The sequence below is a fragment of the Vicugna pacos genome, chromosome 22, assembly GCF_048564905.1.
Source record: "Vicugna pacos chromosome 22, VicPac4, whole genome shotgun sequence".
NCBI lineage: Eukaryota > Metazoa > Chordata > Mammalia > Artiodactyla > Camelidae > Vicugna > Vicugna pacos.
Genome location: NC_133008.1, coordinates 12,676,608 through 12,687,577, shown reverse-complemented (window position 1 = coordinate 12,687,577; position 10,970 = coordinate 12,676,608). Strand labels below are relative to the sequence as shown.

Here is a 10,970-nt window from a genome sequence, read left to right as displayed (position 1 = left end):
TTACTTTCAGTGGCTTATCCTGCATGAGTAGAAGAATGTTGGTCCTTGGTCCTGCGTCCTGAGCTTTCCGAGTAACAACAGGACTTGTTACAGAACCTACATTCAGGCTGCAGGTGAGCTGTCTTTTCCAAGTCCAGCCACTCTCAATCTAATGTAAGAAGCACCTTATGTGCATCCCTGCCACTCGGCCAAGCTCAGCCCACAGCACCATAAATGGCAATTTGTGAGTGTGCCATGATAAATGATTTTGGTTCAGGCTCAATCTTTTAAGAGAATCTTGCCATCTTTAATTCTTTAGTTTCCTTTTCTAATAAATACATGCATTTACCCTTCATTTCCAAAATAAACCATGGCTTTGGAAGATCATCTCTCTTCTATAATCCCCTGTACCATAGGCTCTCATGCTTTTTCCCTTTATGATTCTTCTCGCAATGCAGTTTCTATGGGTTTGATCACCTGAGCTTTTAACAAAATGTTTTTGATGGGAATGGAAGAATTAAAAGAGGGGAAAAGGGAGAATTAAAAGAGGTGGAATGTGACTGTATGGTTCAGTCAAATTTGTGATTCTTTTAAAAAAGGTTTGAAAGGAAATATCTGCCATGAAATCCCATTCAAGCATTATAATTTTTTAAAAAGCTATAAAGATGTAAAACTGTGAAATAACGATAGCATATTAGCCACCCATGAAATCAAGTGGCCATTTATAGAATATGTGTTTTAAGATCCCATTTGGGAAAGGTATACATCATAAGACAAACTCAGTGGGCTCACACTCCTCCATCCTCGTGTTCCTCCCACCCCAGACAAGTACACATATATATTCACAGACACACAAACACATACCCCTACTGTTTCCCACTGAGAAAGACAAACACTGGTGACATAGTCAGCAGCTTTCTTTGACACTAGGGTATCACAACACTCGCCTTGCAGTTGAACAGCCGGGCCTGGCGGTATTGAAAGATCCACTTCTCAGAAAATGTCAGGTTCCCTTCCACATCTTCTTCATTGTTTTGGATTCTCTTTTGTTTTGGTTGAATGATACTTTTACAGTTTTGAGAATCCATTTTGGGGGAAAAACGTCTTAGGTTTTTGTATCGCTCGAAATTTATGTAGGCTACAACATCAGAGTTCTCAATAAAAACTCGTAATATTCTAGATCTGCCCCATGTAGTCTACCTACCTACCCAGATCAGTTCCAGGACTTGATTTACTCAAAATATTTATTTCTTGGGTGAAATTATCAAGACTAACCTCATTAAATTTCCCAAAGACCTGAAGCTAGGTAGGATTGAGAATATCCTACGTCACGGAAATGTAATTTTTAATTATTCTGATATTAAGAATATCAATATTAAATATTAGTATCGATATTCTCTATATGGGAAGGAAGCTATGCATATATATATATTCAATAACAAGTAAATAACTGAGGGCTAATCTCAAATGAAAGACAGGGAGAAAGGGAGAAAGGAGCATTCCAAAAAGGAGCTGGAGATTACAGTAGACCACAGGCTGAAAATAAGTGGGCAACAGAGGAGTACTATTAGGAGAAAAAATACAGCACAGGCTTTCAGGAGAAAAAGTACAGTAGAGGCTTTCAGTGCCAGGAAAGTACAGTGACAATCTGTGGTTAGGGGAAGTCTGACAACCAGGCTCGAAGTGTGGCCCTTCTTCAGGGCTGTGTATTACTCTTACACATACAGAGCAGTTCTCAGTTCTCGCTCACAGTTAATTTTGATCAGTTCCTAATATATTTACTGCCAAAGATTCTTGTTTCTTAATATGTATTTTTAAAATTGAGTCTTAACAGACAGGGAATTGAACCCCAATATGGGGTCAGGGTAACTCATGTGTTGTACCAATGACTTTAAAGAAAAAGAAAACATTTGAATACATTTCATGTTTTTAAAATAATTTTTAAAATATACAATATAGATATTTTTGCAAGTCTTTGTAGAGAATTTAGATATGTATCAGGCTGTAGCATATTTGGGTTGAAAAACATTGAGTCCAATTTTGGCCAGCACACTTTTCAGAAGGATATACAGAAATGGGAAAAGAGTCAAAGGAAAATGACAGAGGTGATTAAAATCATGGAAAACAGGTCCAATAAGAAAGAGCTTTGCAACTTGAAAAGCAAGGCTGAATGATAATGACTGTCATTATTAGGTTCAAGAAGGGTTTTGTACAAGAAACAAGCTGTTCCACTATTCACCGGAATAAGTGAACTGAATAAAAGTAAATAGACAGAAACAAAATTAAATGAAAGTCTAGGGGGGAGGGTATAGCTCAAGTAGCAGAGCGCATGCTTAGACCCAGGACCTCCTCTAAAAATAAATAAATAAACCTGATTACCTCCCCACCCCTCAAAAAAAAGTCTAATTGTTTTGAAGAAAGATGTGTAAGTAAAATAATGAAATGCAGCTGAATAACGAAATGCTCAGATAAATGCCTAGCCTCATCTGGAAATTTCCCATGAGAGTAAATCATCTTTTTGCCCCTTTGATTTTGCCATCCACGTGCCTGAAAGCAGAAGGCTCCACTCTGCCAGGTAATCTTGGGAGGCTGTAGAAACAGGAAGATGCCTCTGGCCACAGAAAATTAAAGTGTCATACCAAGTATTGCTAACAAAGAATGTATGCCTAAGAATATTCCTGGTGGCCCACAGGTTGAGTTCCAAAATTGTGGTTTCTTTGGGGGGATCTGAAGGGAGTCACATGATCTACAGTTTTCAGTGACTTGGATGTAAAATCGGTTTTGACCATCTAATCTCATTACTTTCAACTGTGCCTTTGTAGAAATGAGAGAAATCAGAAAACTGGAAAGGTGAATAGGACATAAAAAGTGAGTGAGTCGCTGCATGTGGATCTAATGTCTCTATGAGCTTTGAGGATGTCTGCACCTACAAGCCAGTTATCTCTGCTTCAGTAAGCCCAGACTAGAGTCAAGGGCTAAATGGTCTTGGAGTCAAGGGTCCCTACCCTGCATTCATGGCCTGCTTCCTATTTAAGTCAGGATATGAATTTTAGTACAGTCCTCAAGGAATTTCACACTTCATCACACACATCATTCATCTCCATTTTCTTCTGGAAGTTTCTCCTCCTACCCAATACAGAACATACTGGTTAACATACTGTGTAGAAAAATGTGAACATAACAGGCCTGATGCTATCCTTAAAATAGTCTCTTTGCAAGGTTGGCCCTTGGCTGGCACCTGGGGAATTTAGACTTGGGGAGAGTTCCTATTACTCCCTAATTGGTAAGAGTGGCTCACTGAGCCTGACCTATTTGTGCAAACAATGTGGTTTATACGGAACACCTGCTTCTCTTCTGGAAGTCTGGAATTTTGGATTGTGCTAAGCAGGGGGTGCCTATGTGACCAGCCCCCCCCCCAAAATCTTAGACATTGAGTCTCTAATGAGCTTCTTGGCATTCCACACATGTTGTCACAATTCCACACTGGAAAAATTGAGCATGTCCTAGGGAGGACCCAGGGAGAAGACTCTTGGAAGCCTGTGCCTGGTTTCCTCCAGGCTTCATGCCACGTGCCTTTCCCCTTAGCTCACTGTTCTTTATATCATTTGCTGTAATATATCTTAGCCATGAGTACCTGTATATGCTGAGTCCTGGGATTTCTCCTAGAGAATCACTGAGCCTGTGGGTGGTCTTAGGGACTCCTGACACACATGCTTTGTACGAGCGGCTCCCAAATCTGGCTGATCGTAAGATTCACTGGTGGAGCTTAGTAAGTGACAGATTCCAGAGTCTCACTCTAGACCGGCAGACTCGAGACCTGTATTTTTCAAAACTCTCCAGATGTTTTTGATGTAAAGTCAGATGGGAAGACAGATGCCAAATGCCTTGGTGGAAAAGACAACAGCTGCATTAAAGATATGTTTTCTAGGAAAAAAAAAATAATACAGTGTGTTTGCCCCATGGAAGGGAAGAGTCCAAATCAATATGATTACTGAATTTGAATAATGTATAACAGCAGACAGAAAGCAAAGTTTTTCTTTAGTCCCACTTGTCTACATTAGTGCCGAGAAGAAACAGGGTAGCTCTTATCTCTGACATGGCTGCAACACAACAAAAGGCACCCAGCGGAAAACATGCGGACAGGTGGTTGAAGAGTTAGGCAGGTGTGTGGGGATGCAGGATTTCATGACAACTTCTGGTTTTTGAAACACTAAACCTGAACAGTCATAGAGATGAGCTAAAAACCTTCACAGGAAAGCAAAAAGCTAGACTACATGCAACCAAAGACTTGGCTGCAATGGGTCGGAGGGGCAGTCGGCCTGAATAGGTAGCTCTCAAGGAGGTTAGGGGTATGACCCCAGCGTTTCATTAAGAACTCTCAGAGTGACAAAAGGAGAAGACTCAATTTAGAAGTATGAGGTTATCCAAGTTGCGACATAAAAGAGTATCTCTAAGTTCAAATTCCTTTCTCATTCTCAGGGCCTCTTTCAGTCTGGCTCACCAGCTTATCCTTCATCTGCACCAAAAGCAGGCCTTTTGCAAGTTGAGTTAGAACCCAAATTACATTGTGCTTATCGTCTGATGAATTAAGACATTTGTTTAATTTCCAAATTTTATAAGTAGTCTTGAAGCTGGCTTTTTAGGCCGAATACTTTAGGGGCATATTTAATAAACAAAACACGTGGATATGTCCTTATTACATACAGAAGTGTGTCATGACTGATGAATGAACAGTTGATTCTGATAAGAGATTTCTTTTTAGGGAAAGTAGGCAAATGTGTCCCTGATGTATTTTGCTTTTCAATAACAAGTTATTGAACCAATTCTCCAAAATGTATCTTGAAGCATCAAAAAGCCCTCATTCATAAATCAAACCATATCTATGGAACAAAAAAAGGAAATGGGAGAGGATGACAGCAGAAAGTGATAACAGCAAATACCACCAATAAAAGTTAGGCTCAGATGCTGTGGCATTTAAAGCCATGGACCTTAGAATGTAATAATAAAGTGAATTTCCAGAATGTAAAGGTGTCCCAGGAGAAATTATCCATTTAAAAGGATATGAGATGTACCTTTTCTGGGTTTGTATATTTCTTACATCCTAACAAAACACTCTAATCCATTTCACAGAGGGCGTCAAAGGCAAATTCTCAACAAGGGAAATAGAACTTTGTTTTATCTACTCCTGTAATAACTTAGCATAACTTACCCACTTATCTTTTTACCACAAAGAATCCAATTGCATACTCTTTTACACTTAACACAAAAGACTACTGTAGTTTCATTTAGCATAGAAGAGCAGGAATGAAAGTCAAGGGATCTGGATTCTGACATTATCTTAATCACTATTTGCCTACATTTACTAATACATCAAGTGGAACAAAAATATTTGCCCTTCCTATCTCACAGGTTTGTGATAGGGTTAAAAATGAGATTATAAATGTGAAAGTGTTTTGGAAATGTGTAATAGAAGTGGGTCCTAATTAATCTGGCATATGATTATGCACATATTACATACCTCTTGAAAATCAGATTTGAGATGTAGCTGGGACATCATGACATTCGACCAGCTAGTAAGACATTCTAGTAGGTAATGGTCAAAGGCAGCAGAGGATGCATCTGAGATCAAACACAGGACACAGACAGGACTAGAAGCCATGTCTTCTAAGCCCAGTGTTCCCTTTGCTGATTCTGTTACCTCCGCAAATGATTCTGTGCACGCAGCTTCACGCTCTGCCTGTGCAGAAGCAGCGCGGCAAGATGACAACAACTGCAGTGTTATTATAAAAAGCCATAACTGTATTCAGATTTAATGGTATTATCTATAGCCTATGTCTTGAAGAGCTCTCTTAAATTGTCAGGACTGTTCTACCCCCAGAAGTCATTTTTTAGCATATAGAGCCCAGTTTTTCACCACTTCCTTCAGAAAGCCCCTGCAGAGATCACAAAAGCTGGCATCCTGCCCACACAACACATCTCTGACCTGGCTAGCTGTTCCTTGAATGCAGTTAGCAAGAAAATCCTATTTCATTTCTGCAAAGGCGAACGATCTCAGATCATGAATCCTCTCATCACTACACAGGTGAATTGTTTAAAAACTGCATTTGTATGTATAAGCAACACTTTCCACTGCAATGAATCTTTTGCATTTTTAAAGGTAGGTTGTATGTTCTGACACTATAAATGGTGGAAAAGGTATTTCAAATTATCTCCCATTTGCTTACTTTATTAACCAAGAAAGTACATAAAGGACAATAAAGTTATATCTTTATCAGAAAAGCATACAGTGCTTTGGTAAGCACTGTGCAATCACCACTGTTGTCTACTCAAAGTTTTATAATGTTTTCCAAACAGAACATAGGCATAAAATAACTTTTATTCAATTTTCTGGGGGAAACCATTAAGAATAATCACCACAATGCAGTCCATCAGTGGTTTTCCCATCTATTTTTCTCATTTCTCTTCTTCCCAGATATTTTAGATAGATTTGATGTTATGAGTCACATAAAAGGACAGAAGTCTATGGTGTGTAAATGACAGTAAATATTAAGAAACAATCTTATACTAAGTACCCTGTCTCTCATCCTGACAATAATACTATGAGGTAAATACTGTTAACCCATTTTGCAGATTAAAAAAAAAAGATTCAATGAGATTGCCTGGCTCAATGTTATACTGTTGGTAAGTGGCAGAGCTGAGGTTTGAATCCAAGGTCTATTTGATCTCAAGATCCATGCTTTATCCATTATACCATACTGCCTCCCTCTTACAATGAGCTATCAGAAGAGCGCAGAATCTGGATCCAAGTTAGATACTATAGAATGAAACAAATGCAAACAGTAGTGGGAACATGTCTCCTTCATCTTCCTTAGAAAAATCCATTGAAATTTCCATCTCCAAAGCCAGTAACTCACAGGGTGATAAGATAAAGCAAACTGACCCTGGAAGAAATCTAAGCAGTACTCTTGAGAATTCAGCAGCTATGATCTTTGACCTGAGTCAACTTGGGTTTGAGCCCTGGCTCTGCCTGTTTCTAGTTAGTTGTGTGACCCCACTTAACCTCTTTGAACCTATTCCCTTCTCTGTAAAACAGGAAAATATCCTTATATGCTTGAATGACACAAAGTGTACGGTACACTTAACACCACACCTCACATATTGTTGCATGCCCAATCAATGTTACCTACATTTTATTGGAACTTTGTTAGGTTGCTGTATAAAAATAAAAGACACATTAATTTTTTTTAAATTACAGTTCCTGGTTTAACTGGTTTTTGTTGGCACCTAACGGCTCTACACGTACTAATTTAAGAGAGACTTAAAAACAAAGAGTGGCTATCGAGCTCTGGGCTTCTACTTTCAAGAACAGACGCTGTTGGTCAGGCTCGGCTCACACTGGAGTCTAGTTCGACAGCTCAAAATAGAACCCACTTGATTTCTCCTGTCATTTTAAGTAGGAAATTGATGCTGCTGAGAGTGTAATGTTAGAGTTTCTAGGATTTTACTCTAATATCCTAACTAATATGTCAGATCCTAAATGCACAGCCCATCCTTTCTTATTTTTACATAATAAAATTTTAGCTCTCATTTCCACCATGCTCACACTCTTTTTTAAAAAAGTTATCCTAAATAGGATTAGTGAAAATAAAGTAGCAGCTGGCTACATGCCAAGCTGAAATGGAAACCACTTCTTAACAGGTCTCCTGACCAAGGACGCTCTCTCTATGAGATCTTCAGTGTTTTTCTTTATGGCTTAATCCAAGAGAAAACATAGCAGTCCCCTTGGAAAGAGAACATCTTAAAACATTCACCTCGGGATGAATAAAGAATGGGAGACATTTGGACAGAGAAGTGGGAAGGAGAATGAGGCTGCTGGGAACTTAGGATTTGGAAATGACAACTTGACCAAGGCCTGGCACTACATAAAGTTTTACATTAAAGGTTAAAACCCATGGTTTCAGATAAGCAAAACTAAAACAAGTCTTTAGGAGAGTTTTCACCGAATGTCACCCATAGCGCTAGGTCCTTACAGAAATACTTTTAGGCTTAATTTCATTTCCCTCTCTTTTTAAACAGCTCAAGTCTCCATACTTCTTAGACTAGAACAGTGTTTGCCTTTCATTAAAAGTCCCGTAACTGTGATCGCAGCTGTCATTTTACACCTATTTGAAACATTCGTTGGCTACTATCTGTTATTCCATGAAATTTACACTTCCTACGAGCAAGAACTCTGTCTGCTTTAATTCACTGAGTATCCACAGTGCCTAGCAGAGTGATTCTCATAAAAAGTGCCCAGTGAATGTTTTCTGAGTGAATGAATACATTCATTGAAACTAGAAATATTGAACCAAATTCTGTCCCTGGAGACTAGAGCAATTTCCCCAAGTGTCCCTCCCTGGAGTCAGAATGCCTGGGTTTGAGACTTGGCTGTGAGGTTTACTAGCTGTGTGATCTTAGTCAAATTAATCCTCCTCTCTGTGCCTCATCTGTCAATTAGTGGTTATAATAGTCCATACTTCCCTGGGTTATTATCAATATAAAATGAATTAAAATAAATACATTGCTTAGAGCGATGCCCTACATATAGCAATGCTGAGGGAAATGCAACCTACTGTTATCAAAGTTCTTGAAACACCACTTTGGCTAGATGATCTGCGGAAAAAAGGCATTTTTAGTCAGTTAATTTTGGAAGATACAAGATTGAATAAAATTAAAGGGCTTTCTCTGATGCAGGACTTCTCAGAGCTTTTAATATATAATGTACATCATTAATATCTAAGAGGGAGCATAATGCACAGTGTTTCCCAAATGTATTTGACAATAATATCTTTTTTGTGAATAAAATGTATTAGAGGATCTCATGGATATCCTTTGGGACACACTTTGGGAGATGCTGAATTAGATTCTTAGTAGCAAAATAGCAAGACACAGAAATTGGGACCAAATTTTTTTTAATATTATAGGCACTGAAAAAATACTGATTGTAACAAGAAAGTAACTCTTTCTTAAAATCTAATTAATGAGACATAAAGTACATTAAAAAAAAAAAAACTAGCCTCAAACTTTCAGAGCCCAACGTTTTAGCTGGGCCAAGGTAAAAGTCCCCTGCAGCACCTGAGAGCAGGGGAAGCCTGGTGCAGCCTGTACACGAGCCCAGACACAAGAAAAGGCAGAGCTCCTCACTTACTGGTCCACGCTTTGAAAAGAGGTACATTGTGCATGGCGGTGCACGGTTATGAATTAGAATCTGTCCTTCTCCTTTTCCCCCAGAGTGACCAGCTGCAATAGTTTGCTAGGACCACCATAACAAAGCATCACAGGCTGGCTGGCTAAAATAATGGAAATTTATATCCTCACAGTTCTGGAGGTTAGATGTCCAAGATAAAGGTGACCACGGGGTTGGTTTCTTCTGAGATCTCTCCTTGGCTTATACGTGGCTGTCTTCTCCCTGTGTCTGCATATGGCCTTCCCTCTGTACATGTCTGTGTCCTAATTTCCTTTTCTTATAAGGACACCCATCATATTGGATTAGGGACCACAAAAAATGACCTCACTTTAACTAAATCACCCCTTTAAAGATGCTATCTCCAATAAAGTCCTACTCTGAGTTACCTGTTGAGTTAGGACTTCAGCAAGCGAATATGGGCAGAGATGGGGGGATGACCCAATTCATCCCATTACACAGTCATAACTCCTGTCACTGGCCTCCTAAAAAAGTAACAGGATACCACATATGTCCTGCTCAATTTCCTGCATTACAAATACAAAAAGGAAAAAATTTAAGCCTTCTGCTAAATCTATCACCCTCTTTACTTGCCCAATTTTTCTCCAACCATCTAGCTCTTTCTCTGTCTCCCCCAAACCAAGAGAGCCACTGTGACTTGGGTCCTTGTGTGCCATCCAGTGTCCCTTTGAGAAGAGCCACAGTGCCATGATGTTTCCCTGCTGCTTCCAGGCACCCATTCTTAAAGAGTTTTTTTTAACCACCCTACCTACCCGTCTTTTCCAGACCCAACTGCCACAGACTTCCCATCACATTACAAAGATTTAAAACCCACAGACTCTGGAAGATACATCCAGGTGGTGTTAAAATGAGGGGAATGTAATTCTACACCTGAGGAAGCAGTGGACACTCATGGTTTGGTGACAGTTTCCAGGTCCGGGAACAGTACTATGTCAGCAGGAGCATCAGCTCCTAACACAGCAAAGACCACTGCCTTTTTCAGGTGAGGAATGGACTCCCCCAGCTCATCTCAGAGCTGAGACCAGGCTGGAGGGCATGGCCAAGTGTTCGGTTTCTGTAACGGAAAGCAGGAAAGTTTTTTTTTTCTTTCTTTTTAATTACCTTGTTATGTGATAGAAGTCATAAGGTAAAAGAAAAGTATGAAAAGTTGCTTTCTTCATACCTGACCTTCTGATAGCCTATATGTTTTAGGCACAGATAACTTCCTAATGAGACTTTTTATAATACAGCTTTCATTGCTTTGAAAAATATTAACTTTTCCAGTTCTTCCGGGTAGATGAAACAGACCCTGCAGTTATAGTTACAATATCCTAAAGATTTAGCTTCTCAGTAATAATGGGTAAGAGCCTTCGCATTGCCACGGGCCAAAACTATATTATTTGAAATGAAACCTCTCATAAATATCCAACTATGAAGTCACTATCTATCAACTGCTGTTATATAAACAGGACAGAGCTAAATCTCCCATCTGCCAATATCGGAGCTGCCACAGAGAATGATTTTTGTGTCCAGAACTCACAAATTAAACAGGCTCTTGCTCTGTCAGCCGATTCTAGGAAGCCAAGTTTGGTCTGGGTAGCCACAGTGTAGGAGGGTCTAAGTAAGTAGGCTTGGAAGTGTCTGAATTCTTCATGCACTCCCTTTTCTTCAAAAACCCTCGGCCTCAGTAGCTCTCTTCTGGGTGGTATAAAAGATGTGACCAGTTCTTTAGAAAGGACACTGTAGCTCTCAGTGTCACATTTCCTCC

The 10,970-nt window shown here is 39.4% G+C and overlaps 1 long non-coding RNA gene across 3 annotated transcripts in view; it reads right to left on the bottom strand.

Annotated features, from left to right (window-relative positions):
- Positions 1–10,970, bottom strand: part of LOC140688421 (uncharacterized) — a 47,721-nt gene that overhangs the window by 11,208 nt on the left and 25,543 nt on the right. The gene's annotated exons all lie outside the window — the stretch shown is intronic.